A 13,577-nucleotide genomic window follows, 5' to 3' on the forward strand; every position below is an offset into this window, starting at 1 on the left:
TGTCTTTCTGAGACTGGCCTACACTTAACATAATGTCCTCCAGGTTCACCCATGTTGTCACAAATGTCCTTTGTTTTTAACCTGAATAGTATATATTCAGGTTAAATATATACTAACCTGCATATATTCCATTGTTGTACATATTCCATTGTGTATATGTACAACGTACTCTTTATCCATTCATGTCAACAGACACTTAGGTTGCTTCCATATCTTTACTGTTATGAATATAATGCTGAGAAAACATGGACAGTAGGCTTTATATATTGCCTCTACCAGATGATGTTTGATCCCAGAGAAGACTGTGCTGGGAATTGAAGCTGGGGCTACATTTGAAGTGGGCTTAGTCTGTTGGGATCCACCCATGTTTTGCAACTGCAAAGTCTCCATATAACTCTTCTCATTCTCAACCATGTCATCCAGTGTTCTAGCCTCAAATTTCCTTCCCCTGGGTATTGATACTCTCACCCTGCTCTGCTTACTGCTAGTAGTATCATTACCCTCTCAAGCCCTTAGGTTTCTCCAGCTCTGAGTGAACACGGAGAGCAATGTGGTCACTTTACCTCTTCTCTTCCTAGCTCTCCTAAGCCTGGCCTTAACAAGGTCTCACCAAAATGAAACAGCCAAGCATAGTTCTTTTGTTGACCCACACATCTCCAGAAGTACAACATAACTCTGCAGGGGTAACACATGTCTGCCCATGGATGCAGTACAACCTACCTGTGTACTGAGGGATCTCCCTGTCATAAGAGAAGTATTTTTTAATCAGAATATTATTTATTTATTTTTATTTATTTAATTTTTTCATTTCCATAGGTTTTGGGGGAACAGGTGGTGTCTGGTTACATAAGTATGTTCTTTAGTGGTGACTTGTGAGATTTTGGTGCACCCAACCCCTAAGCAGTTTAGGGGTTGTACCAAATTTGTAGTCTTTTATCCCTCACCCCCCACCATTTTCTCCAAGTCCCCAAAGCTCATTCTATCATTCTTATGCCTTTGAATCCTCACAGCTTAGCTCCCACTTATGAGTGAGAATATGTGACGTTTCATCTTCCATTCCTGAGTTACTTCACTTAGAATAATGGTCTCCAATTCCATCCAGGTATCTGTGAATGCCATTATTTTGGTCCTTTTTATGGCTGAATAGTATCCCATGATATGTATGTGTGTGTGTGTGTGTGTGTGTGTATACACACATACATACATAACACAATTTATTTATCCACTTACTGATTGATGGGCATCTGGGCTGGTTCTGTATTTTTGCAATTGTGAGTTTGCTGCTAAAAACATGCATGTGCAAATATCATTTTTGTATAATGACTTCTTTTCCTCTGGATAGATACCCAGTAGTGGGATTGCTGGATCTAATGGTAGTTCTACTTTTAGTTCTTTAAGGAATCTCCACACTGTTTTCCATAGTGGTTGTACTAGTTTACATTCCCACCAGCAGTGTAAGAGTGTTCCGTTTTCATCACATCGCCACCAACATCTATTTTTTTTTATTATGGTCATTATTGCAAGAATAAATGAAACAATCCTCATCTCTCACCCTATACAAAAATAAACTCAAGATGGATTAAGAACTTAAATCTAAGACCTGATGCCATAAAAAATTCCAGAAGATAACATTAGAAAAACCCTTCTAGACATTGGCTTAGGCAAAGACTTAATGACCAAGACCCAAAAGCAAATGTAACAAAAACAATAATAAATAGGTGGGACTTAATTAAACTAAAAAGTTTATGCACAGCAAAAGAAACAATCAGCAGAGTAAACAGACAATCCACAGAGTGGGAGTAAATCTTCATGATCTATACATCTGACAAAGGACTAATATCCAGACTCTACAAGGAACGCAAACCAATTAGCAAGAAAAAAATCAAACAATCCCATCAAAAAACAGGCTAAGGGAATGAATAGACAATTATTTTTAAAAGATGTACAAATGGCCAGCAAACGTATGAAAAAAGCTCAACATCACTAATTATCAGGGAGATGCAAATCAAAACCACAATCATTCAGAATTGTTTAAGATGAGATGAATTCTGTTTTATAAGATGCTGAAAACAGAACAACATCATTATGGCATTTTCTTCTAGAATATGTAAATGACCAGAGGAGGTTTGTAAGGGCATTCTTGTCATTTCAGCTTTTTTCCCAATTTACAGTGCCAAAATTCTTTGATATTTCTCTGTATCTGAAAATTGGCAAAAATGCTGCTTACCCTCCAAACCTAGAATTTACTCAGCTTTCATCCTGGGAAGCCAATGTTAATGCTACCCTTACTAGCATTTGCATACACAATCATTAAGTGTAATGATTACATTGTAATGGTTCTATCGTATTTCACAAGTCTGTGTTCTTGTCTGTCTACTTTACCCTTATCCTTTATCTTCATCTACAGTAGCATAGAAAAGAAAAACTACTCTGAAAGGTGCTCACCAGTTCTTCTTTCTCTTTAACTTGCTCAAATTTTCTGAATACCCCTTAAAGGATATATGCAATCAAAATATTTGAAGAACACAGAGCTAGTTCATCTGTCATACTAATCATTTAATTGGATACCTAGTTCAAAACTTTGAAGCCAGAGAAAGAAGAAATTGGGGACAAATTTTTGTAGTCCAGGCAAGTGCTTAGGTTTGTATATCAGGCACTGTTCATAGGTCATTACAGGTCATTACATTTAATTCTCACAACAAACCTATTGATATGATTTGGCTCTGTGTCCCCACCCAAATCTCATCTTGTAGCTCCCATAATTTCCACGTATTGTGGGAAAGACCTAGTGGGAGATAACTGAATCATGTGGCCAGGTCTTTCACATGCTGCTCTCATGATAGCGAATAAGTCTCACGAGATCTGATAGTTTTAAAAAGGGGAGTTTCTCTGCAAAAGCTCTCTTCTCTCTTGCTGCCACCATGTAAAAATTGCCTTTCACCTTCTGCCACGATTGTGAGGCCTCCCCACCCATGTGGAACTTTGAGCCCAATAAACCTCTTTCTTTTGTAAATTGCCCAGTCTTGGGTATGTCTTTATCAGCAATGTGAAAATGGACTAATACACCTATCAAAAAGGTATTATAAAGACCATCTAATAGATTATGTAACTGAAGATCAAGAATACCTTACACATGATGACATAGAAATGATGTAGTATATCCAGGACCCAATATCACCCTTTTCATGATGCCATGAGAGTAATGTTGGTTTCATTACTTTGGAGGGATAACGGTAATTTTTTAAATTATAAAATTTTAAATTTTAAAAATTTTAAAATTGTTTCTTTATCTTGGGGAACATAAAGCAACAAAAATAATTGTTGCCAAGGTAATGGGAAATAGATTAAATTTTTTAAAAAAATTGATTTTTTTCACTTAGGTGAGGAGATTGACACCATCTTTCCTTTCTCTTTCTGCTTTTGTTCTTAAGAGCTGTGAAGCCCCGTGGACAAGACAGGGTCATGGAAGAATGCTGATTCTGGGTAAAGGTAGCTCTCTTACTCAAAAGAAGCTGAGAAAGATTAAATATTGGAGCCCTGTTGTCATCAAGGCACACACAACCAACTTTCCTCAAGTGATGAGGCACTCCTAGAGCTGTCTTTAAAATGTCGAGGTGCTTTTCACAAGTAGTGTTATAACTAGTTTGGTCATGAAACACCTGATAATAATAGGACTGTTTGTGGAAAGGCACCATGAAGCTTTCTACCTGCAAGAACAAATTTATGACTAGAAAAGATGACTTTAAAATTCATTTTATTAATAAATATTTACTGCAAGCCAAATGTGTGTTAGACATTCTAGAAGTAGCAACATTGCAGTTTTAAAAGCATAAAAAGTTCCTCTAGTCTGAGACTTACATTCTAATGGACTAATGGATTGGCAAATGTCAAAATACACCACTGTAAAGAAATTACAACTAATGTTTCTAAAAAATACCTGACAGTGTTTGTCATTAACATTATCGACTCTGTATTAAATTTATTTCACTGTCTGCTAGTGCTGATTGAAGAGATATATTAGCAGAAAAAAAATTTCTTAGAAATATGCTATGGGGTAAAATTTAAAAGTGACATTGGGGCATTCCTTCTATTAATTTTTTAAAATTTGTTTAAATGTTCTATAAATTAGAAAGCAACAACCATCACTGGAGTTGGGTAATGGAAAACCGTAATCCGACTCAGAGAAGCATGATTTGAGAGCTGCTGAGTTGGGAAAACTATTAAGAGACAGCAGGAATGTGATGATTGATGAAGAATATCAGTGATTAGATATGGTTAAATGTTTGGAAGCAAAGTCTGAACTTCCTGTAGGCAGGAACCCAGAGAGATGGTGCTTCCTGGAGGAAGTGGTGGACAGTCTTCAGTGCCCAAGTCGGTGGCAGAGATGGGGCAAGGCAGGAGCACTGAGACCAGGAGGCTGAATTTGTTGTGCACAGACCAAATCGCAAAGGGTCAGAGACTGATATGAGAACGGGGCTATAATGTGAAATTCCAGGGGAAGGGAGAAAACTATAACAAGAAGGAGAGCCAAAACCAAACCAGCTGGAGAAAGAGCTTCTTTGCGTGGCTTTGAGAACTGAACTGCCTACCTGCATGTAACTACTGAGCACTTGGAGTGTGGCTGGTCCAGAGATATGTTGTAAGTGTAAAATACACACTGGATTTCCAAGATTAGTGAATGAATAAATAAATATATGAATACAAAATGTAGCATTAATCAATGTATATTGTTTACCTATTCAATGATATTTGAGATAGGTTGGATATATAATTTTACTTATTTTCTGTTTATTTAGCTACCAGGAAATTTAAATTATGTATGTGGCTTACGTCTCCACAGGATAACACAGTTTTAGAGAGTAAATCCCCCACTTTCTTGAACATGTCTACCTATAGTACATGCAATTTATATATATCCTCAGTATTTATTTTCAAATAGCAAATCTGTCAAGCTCTGTAAAAAGGTGGTGTATTTTATAAAATGTATGGAAAAATAAAAGTGTCAAAAAGGAAAACAAAAACAGAGAGAGAAATTCTCATACTTTCTTCCAGATCTCCAGTAGCTTATGTGATGTTCCCTTTTAGAAGCTAAAAAAATGTTACTTGCACCTTTGTTTATGAGCCAACTAGCCAATCACATGTGACTAACCTGACAGGCTTAAAGAAACAGAGAGATGGCAAAAAAATTGTTTATGCATAAACACATTTTAAGTTACATATAAAATTTTGTGTTAGGTTTAAATGTCTTGTTATATTATCTATTTAGTGTTTATGTACAAATACTGGCCTAAATACTAAATTAATATAAAATACTATCTTTGCCATCACTGAACAAGGGTATACAAAATTAGAGTGGTGAGATGGGCAATATCACAAATCCGACACTAACATCCATCTTTTGGCTGATTTCTCTAATTGTGAAGAACAAGAAAAATAGGAAAAGCTGGAAAAAAACATACAGAGGAAATATGACCTAAACCCTGATTTATTAAACAGGAATAAATGCACAATTATTTCAATTATGTAGCAATATGTCCTAAACACATACATTATTTAGCATATAAAAATTAGAGTCTTGGACTCTGAGAGCTGGCAGGAAAATTAATGATCATCCCTTCCACCTTTTACTGTAAAGGTGAGGAAGCAGAAGCTCAGGGATTCTAATGACAGCTAAGAGCGCATGGTGGGAAGCAGCCAGGGCTCATACCAGTCCCCTGTGTCTGTCATCTACGCCCTGACCCTTTGCCGGTCAACACTACTTCCTGAATTCCAAACTCTAACAGCCTTTACAGAGACACATTTCTTTTTGTTTTGGTTCCTTTTTTCTTTTTGATCCTTGCTTTGATTGTTCCATGTTCTCCTTTCTCATGAGCAATAGTTTTATACCTCACAAGTAAAGATATTCCCAAATTTTTACTAACCCAAAATCAATTGTACCATGCCTGAAAACCTTAATTTTCAAACTTTGCAGGGTCTGGGTTCATAGGGCTTTACCGAATATCATAGCAAGGGAAAAGCTCCCAGTTCCTCAAGCCCTGTTTCTACGCACACTTCAAGCCTTTACTTTCTGCTGTGTTTAAATGAAACATTATGAATTCCCCCAACACCTCAATATGTTTTTATGATGAACTATGCCATTATGTTCAAATATTTATCTTATTCATTGTAACAGTAATGGTATGGGCAACACTTAATATCCTATCACACTTTCCCTGTTGATCTTCTGAATAGAGCAGAGCAGATGTTCATATATTATAAACCACTTTTCAAAGTGCACATGTGTGATCATTGACTTTCCAATGTATTAAAAAGTAATACAGCTTTTTTAAAATGTAAGGTTTTTAAATAAATATAAGCAAATCCTTTGGCAAGGATGACTTTTAGTAACTTTAGTCAAAATTTAACAAGCCTACCTTTGTTAAAAGGACTAAATTTATAAAATTAAGAAATTCTTAAAATACTTTTAAGTTTTTTCCTACTTAATAAAATCAATTATAATCACTTCTATGTACTAATTAGAATTAGTAAAGAATATCAAGTGCTAATTTGGTGGCATACAGACATTTTGGGTCAAATTTTATAAGAGAAGAACATGTTACCACAATCTTCAGGTTACATTTTCATTTAGGTTATGGCTCCAAAGAAGGTCACCTTTGCAACATACTTTTAGGATTTTCAAGCCTCAAAATTAATCTTTTAGTGTCACGATAGTTACATGATTGTCCTATGAGCCATCTATTTTATGTACATATACAACGCATGTCGTCATTGCCTTGGCCTTCAAACCCTGCTTTGTGGCACACAGTGCAGCCTGGGTATTGACACTTGCATGAGTCACGTATGAGAGTCATGTGCGGTAAGACCATAAGTTGAGATCTGCAATGGACTGCAGACAAATATTCAGAAAAAGGAATCTTCTTTACTAGGTAATCCCTGTGAGTCCTCCTGAGGAGAAGCAATATCTACCTTCTAGAGCTGTGTCACACAATATGTAAGCCACTCACCATGTGTGGCTGTGGAACATCTGGAGTGTGGCTATTCCAAATTCACGTGAGTGTAAATGAAGACCTTATGCAGAAAAAAAATGAAAATATCTCATTGGCAATTTACATTGAATTGATGCTGAAATAATATTTTTTGACATTTTGTGTTAAATAAAATACATTACTAACAGTTTCATGAACTTGAGTTAACTTTTTAATGTGGCTATTAGAAAATTTTATTATGTATATACACTTAGTATACACACACACATTGTGGGATTACAGGCATATGCCACCACACCTGGACTATTAGAAAATTTCAAATTGAATATATGTCTTGCTTATATTTCCACAGGATGTTGTTGCTTTCGAGTATCTTGAATGGACATGTGTATAACTTGTAAGCTTTGTGGTGAACGGTAGATTAAAAATTACTCTAACTCATGACAGTGCTTGAGTCTTGCAGACTTTCTTCAATTCAAAAATTTACCAGAATGCAGTGAAGCAGTGATTGCATTGAAGTTTGGTTTGGATTGGTTAGTGTAGAAGTTAAGTGTATGGAGTTTGGGAGGATTATTTTTAATTTGGTAAAAGATATTTCCTATAATCTGCAGCTAACTATAGCAATTCATTTATCAAATCTCTGAAGAAAAAACAAAACAAAAAAAAACTAAAATAAAACAGACTTTCCAGAAAGTTAACAGTGTTTAATTATTAGAAATGATATATGTATTTAAAGTTAGAAAATACAAATTAAGATAGAAAGAAGTAAAAAAGATACAGGTTGAGCATCTCTAATGCAATAATCTAAAATTCAAAATACCCCCAAATTCAAAACACTTTCAGTTTCAACATGACACCATAGATTGTCAACATGGGTGGCTGAGATAGTAACACTGTTGCTTTCTGATGATTCAATATACATGAACTTTCTTTCATATACAAAATTATTAAAAATATTGTATACAATCACCTTCAGGCTATGTGTGTGAGGTATATATGAAACAGAAACGAATTTCATGTTAAGACTCAGGTCCTACCTCAAGATATCTCATTATCTATATGCAAATATTCCAAAATCCAAAAACCAAAAAATCAGGAGCAATTCTGGCCTTAAGAATTTCAAATAAAGGATTTTCATCCTGTAATAAGCATTCCTAGAGCAATAATTTAATAACTGTACTCCATTAAGATAGGTTATAAGATATGCCTATTAAAAATACGACTTCTATTTACTGTTGAGCGGAAGTTGTTGTGGTAATTGCCCAACATATTGTGCATGTGGTCAGAAACTTTGATCAGGCCTTAGTTCTAGGGACAGTTTAATTGGTTTTATTCTCAGAGCCCTTTAAATTAGAAGATTGGTCTATTTTCCTCTTTGTCTTCATTACTGGGAACTTGCATGCCATTTTTATTGTCCATCTTAGGTATCTCTGGGGAAGCAAGCTTTGACTTTCTATAATTCTAATCTCACATTAGATTTAACTAATTATTGCCCACCTGTGATTCTCTTACTTTAAATTCTCAAGTTAAAAAATAATAAGAAAAATAGCCTTAATATATGGTACTATCTCTAAATATTTGTTGAATAACTCATTATGTGCACTGACTGTTCCATGTTATGCTCAGACATAAATTGCCCTAACTTAGGAAGCCCAGACAGCTCCTCCACATCATCAAGGCATCATCAAGTAAATGCAGTTGGTTCTCTGTATTCCTGGGTTCTGCATCTCTGGATTCAACCTATTGTAGGGAAAAAAAAAGTTTTCTTTCTTTAAAAGTGTCTATACTGAGCATTTAGACTCTTTTTTGTTTGTTTGTTTTGCTGGAGTCTCACTGTCACCCAGGATGGCAGTGGCATGATCTCAGCTCACTGCAACCTCCGCCTCCCGACTTCAAGCGATTCTTCTGCCTCAGCCTCCCGAGTAGCTGGGATTACAGGTGCATGCCACCATGCCCAGCTAATTTTTGTATTTTTTGTAGAGACAGGGTTTCACCATATTGGCCAGGCTGGTCTGGAACTCCTAACCTCATGATCTGCCTGCCTCGACCTCGCAAAGTGCTGGAAGTATAGGCGGACTCTTTTATCTTGGCTTTATTATAATATTTAAACATTTTTTTTGAGACAGGATTTTGCTCCGTGTATTAGTCCATTCTTACACTGTTAATAAAGGCATACCTAAGACTAGATAATTTTCTTTTTTTTCTTTTTTTTTTTTTTTTTTGAGATGGAATCTCGCTCTCTCCCCCAGGCTGGAGGGCAGTGGCACCATCTCGGCTCACTGCAAGCTCTGCCTCCCAGTTTCACGCCATTCTCCTGCCTCAGCCTCCCGAGTAGCTGGGACTACAGGTGCCCATCACCATGCCTGGCTAATTTTCTGTATTTTTAGTAGAGATGGGGTTTCCCATGTTAGTCAGGATGGTCTCAATCTCCTGACCTTGTGATCCCCTCACACCCGGCCAAGACTAGGTAATTTATAAAGGAAAGAGGTTTAATCAACTCACTGTTCAGTATGGCCGGGGCATCAGAAAACTTACTATCATGGTGAAAGGTGAAGCAAACATGTCTTTCTTCACATGGCAGCAGTAAGGAGAAGTGCTGAGCAAAAGAGGGAAAAGCCCTGTATAAAACCATAAGGTCTTGTAAGAACTCACTCACTATCATGAGACCAGCATGATGGTAACCTCCTCCATGATTAAGTTACCTCCCAACGTGTCTCTCCCATGACACATGGGGATAATGGGAACTACAATTCAAGATAAGATTTGGGTGGGGAAACAGCCAAACCATATCATTCCACACCTGGCCCCTCCCAAATCCCATGCCCTCACATTTCAAAACACAATAATGCACTTCCAACAGTTGCCAAAAGTCTTAACTAATTCCAGCATTACCTCAAGAGTTCAAGTCCAAAGACTCATCTGAGACAAGGCAAGTACCTTCCACCTATGAGCCTGTAAAATCAAAAGCAAGTTAGTAACTTCCTAGATACAATGTATGTATATGCATTGTGTAAATATACTCATTCCAAATGGGAGAAATTTGCCAAAACAAAGGGGCCAAAGGCCCCATGCAGTCCAAAATCCAACAGGGCAGTCATTAAACCTTAAAGTTCCAAAATAATCTCCTTTGACTCTACATCTCACATGTAGGTCACACTGATGAAGAAGATGGGCTCCCATGGCCTTCGGCAGCCCCCTGTGGCTTTGCATGACACATTTCCCCTCTTGGCTACTTTCACAGTTGGCATTGAGTGGCTTCAGCTTTTTCAGGCACAGAGTGCAAGCTATCAGTACCATTCTGGGGTCTGGAGGATGGTGGCCCTCTTCTCACAGCTCCACTAGGCAGTGCTCAGTGGGAACTCTGTGTGGGGGCTCCAACCCCACAGTTTCCTTTCACACTGCCCTAGAAGAGGTTGTCCATGAGGGCTCCTCCCATGCAGTGGATTTCTGCCTAAACATGCATGCATTTTCATACATCCTCTGAAATCTAGGTGGAAGTTCTCAAACCCCAGTTCTTGTCCTTTGCACACCAGCAGGCCCAATATCACCTGGAAGCTGCCAAGGTTTGGGGCTTGCACTCTTTGAAGCAATGACCAGAGCTGTACATTGGTCCCTTTTAGCTAGGGCTGGAGCGGCTTGGATGCAGGGCTCCAAGTCCCTAGGCTGTACACAGCAGTGGGGCCCTGGACCCAGCCCAAGAAACCATTTTTTCCTCCTCAGCCTCCAGGTCTGTGATGGGGGGAGCTGCTGTGAAGGTCTCTGACAGGCCCTGGAGACATTTTCCCCATCGTGGTGGTGATTAACAAGATGGTTACTTCTACAAATTTCTGCAGCTGGCTAAAATTTCTCCTTATAGAATGGGTTTTTCTTTTCTATTGCATCATCAGGCTGCAAATTTTCCAAAATTGTGTGCTCTGCTTTCCTTTTAAACGTAAGTTCTAATTCCAAACCATATCTTTGTGAATGCACAAAACTGAATGATTTAAGAGCTCCCAAGTGACCTTTTTTATGTCTTAGTGCTTAGAAATTTTTTCTGCCTGATACCCTGAATTATCTGTCTCAAGTTCAAAGTTCCACAGATCTCCTGGAAAGGGGCAAAATGCTACCAGTCTCTTTGCTAAAGCATAACAAGAGTCATTTTTGCTCTGGTTCCCAACAAGTTCCTTATCTCCGTTTGAGACTACCTCAGCCTGAACTTGATTGTCCATATCAGCACCAGCTTTTTGGTCAAAGCCATTCAACAAGTCTCTAGGAAGTTCCAAACTTTCCCAGATTTTCCTGTCTTCTTCTGAGTCCTCTAAATTGTTCCAACCTCTGCCTATTACCTACTTAGAAAGTTGCTTTTACAATTTTGGGTATCTTTAGAGCAGCACCTCACTACCTGGCACCAATTTACTGTATTAGTCTGTTCTCATACTGCTAATAAAGACAAAACTGAGATTGAGTAATTCATAAAGGAAAGAGGGGTTTAATTGACTCACAGTTTCACATGGCTAGGGAGGCCTCAGGAAACTTATAATCATGGTGGAACAGGAAGCAAACATGTCCTCCTTCACATGGCAGCAGCAAGAAGTGCCAAACAAAAGGGGAAAAGTCCCTCATAAAGCCATCAAATCTTGTGATAACTAACTCACTATTCATGAGAACAGCCCGAGGATAACCACCTGCATGATTCAATTATTCCCCACTCACTAGGTCCCTCACATGACATGTCGGGATTACAGGAACTACAATTAAAGATGAGATTTGGGTGGAGACACAGTCAAACTGTATCACTCTGTCACCCAGGCTGGAGTATAGTTTCACAATCACAGCTCACTGCAGGCTTGACCTCCTGGACTCAAGTGATCTTTCCTCAGCCTCCTCAGTAGAATACTTGAGATTATAGGGTATGCCACCACACCTAGCTTTTGTATTTTTATTTTTTTGTAGAGATGGGATTCCACTATGTTGCCCAGGATAGTCTTGTCATTATTTCCTAAACAATACAGCATAACAGCTATTTACATAGTATTTGCATTTCATTAGATATTACAAATAATCCAGAGATGATTTAAAGTATATGAGAGGGTATAGGTTATATGCAAATACAGTGCCGTTTTATTTAAGAGACTTGAGCAACCATGGATTTTGGCATCCCCAGGGGATCCTGGGACCAATCTCCTACAGCTACTGAGGAACAACTGAACACACAAGTGAGATGATTGCCATGTCTGCCACGACAAAAAAAAAAATAGTCTAAACATGCAGAGATTTGGGACAAAAGGCTCTTGTGTGTTTAAGGAAATATAAAATATTCCACCTTAAAAGTCATTAACAGTTTCAAAATGTAGGTGAAGCTTTTGGTTTTACACTCAAATGCAAGAGTTAAGAAACCGTTCTTTCTGAGAAATAATTATAATAAGAAAGCCACATAGTCTCCACTAATTAGGAGCTGTGTAGCCTAAGGCCACTCCACTAACTGAATTGTGCATCTCTTTCTCCATAAGTAAAGATAGACTTAATAAATAATGCCTGCTATTCAGGATTCTTGTAATTAAATTCGTGCAACCAATAAACCATAGTTATTGTTATTAAGGTAATAACTAAATGTTGATATATTTTCAGGTTACAATAGAACAGGGGACCCCAGGAAACAGACTGTCACAATGTAGAAGAGCTTGACTGTGCCAAGGATAAACCCAGCTATTCCCTTTTGACGTGTTTTATGTTGCTAAACTTCCAATGTTTTTGCAGCCTCCAAAATTTCTGAGTTCATGAACTTCTGATTTCTAAGAGAGCAAATTGAACACCAGACTCCGAATACAAAGTTGACTCTTTACACATGTAGATTGTTTTTTAATTTGTCCCTTCAAATCTACGATGTTAACTACCCAAGTCTTCAAGCCTATTCTAGTTATTTGAGGTTGCAACTCTGTTTCTTCATGAAATACAAAGAAGAGTAGCTACCATTTCTAGCTCTGGGAGAAACTGTGTTATTTAGCACCTACCAGCTATTACAGATAGTTTCATGTTGGATCCCAAGATTTCAGCAACCTGCTGCTACTGCTAAGTATGTGTTCAGTGACAAAAACTTGTAGGCCAAGAGACAGGGTGTTGAAATGATAATGTGTTAAAAAACACAGAATTTTCTCAGCCAAAAGGAAAGTAAGACAAGGAAAGTGATGAGAAAAAGAATGAGATCAGTCAATTGATTGGACAGGAATATACTTCACTAAGTTACCACCTGGAAGCAACCTTAGGTTGGCATCAAAGCAAGAACAGGAAAGGATATGAAAAGTTATTCACAGGCTGACTCTTGAAAGTATATAGTATCTAAGAGTATTTTTTCCTGGCTGGTAAACAAAAATATTTAATATAGCCATATATGAGACAATAGGTTAGTTCTGATTGTGAATATTACAATCCCATCATATCTAGAGACATTTAGGAGTCAATTAATCTGTTTCATTACCTCTTGGCAGATGTTTAACATACCCATTTGTTCATTTATCCATTAATCCATAAAACTTAAAAAAATTGTGTGTTAACTGGTTTATTGCTGTAGATAAAATGGTGAAGAAAATAATCATTGTCCTTATAGAACTTATA

General features: G+C 37.5%; 1 long non-coding RNA gene across 1 annotated transcript; it reads right to left on the reverse strand.

Annotated features, from left to right (window-relative positions):
- Positions 1-7,675: 7,675 nt before the first annotated feature.
- Positions 7,676-12,220, reverse strand: LOC135966416 (uncharacterized). Its single transcript, XR_010579739.2, has 3 exons — positions 9,879-12,220; positions 9,522-9,582; positions 7,676-8,726 (listed from the first exon to the last, which is right to left on the reverse strand). It is a non-coding gene; the product is annotated as an uncharacterized lncRNA (long non-coding RNA).
- Between the last annotated feature and the right edge of the window lie 1,357 nt (positions 12,221-13,577).

This window comes from Macaca fascicularis, chromosome 12, assembly GCF_037993035.2.
Source record: "Macaca fascicularis isolate 582-1 chromosome 12, T2T-MFA8v1.1".
In the NCBI taxonomy this organism is placed as follows: Eukaryota; Metazoa; Chordata; class Mammalia; order Primates; family Cercopithecidae; genus Macaca; species Macaca fascicularis.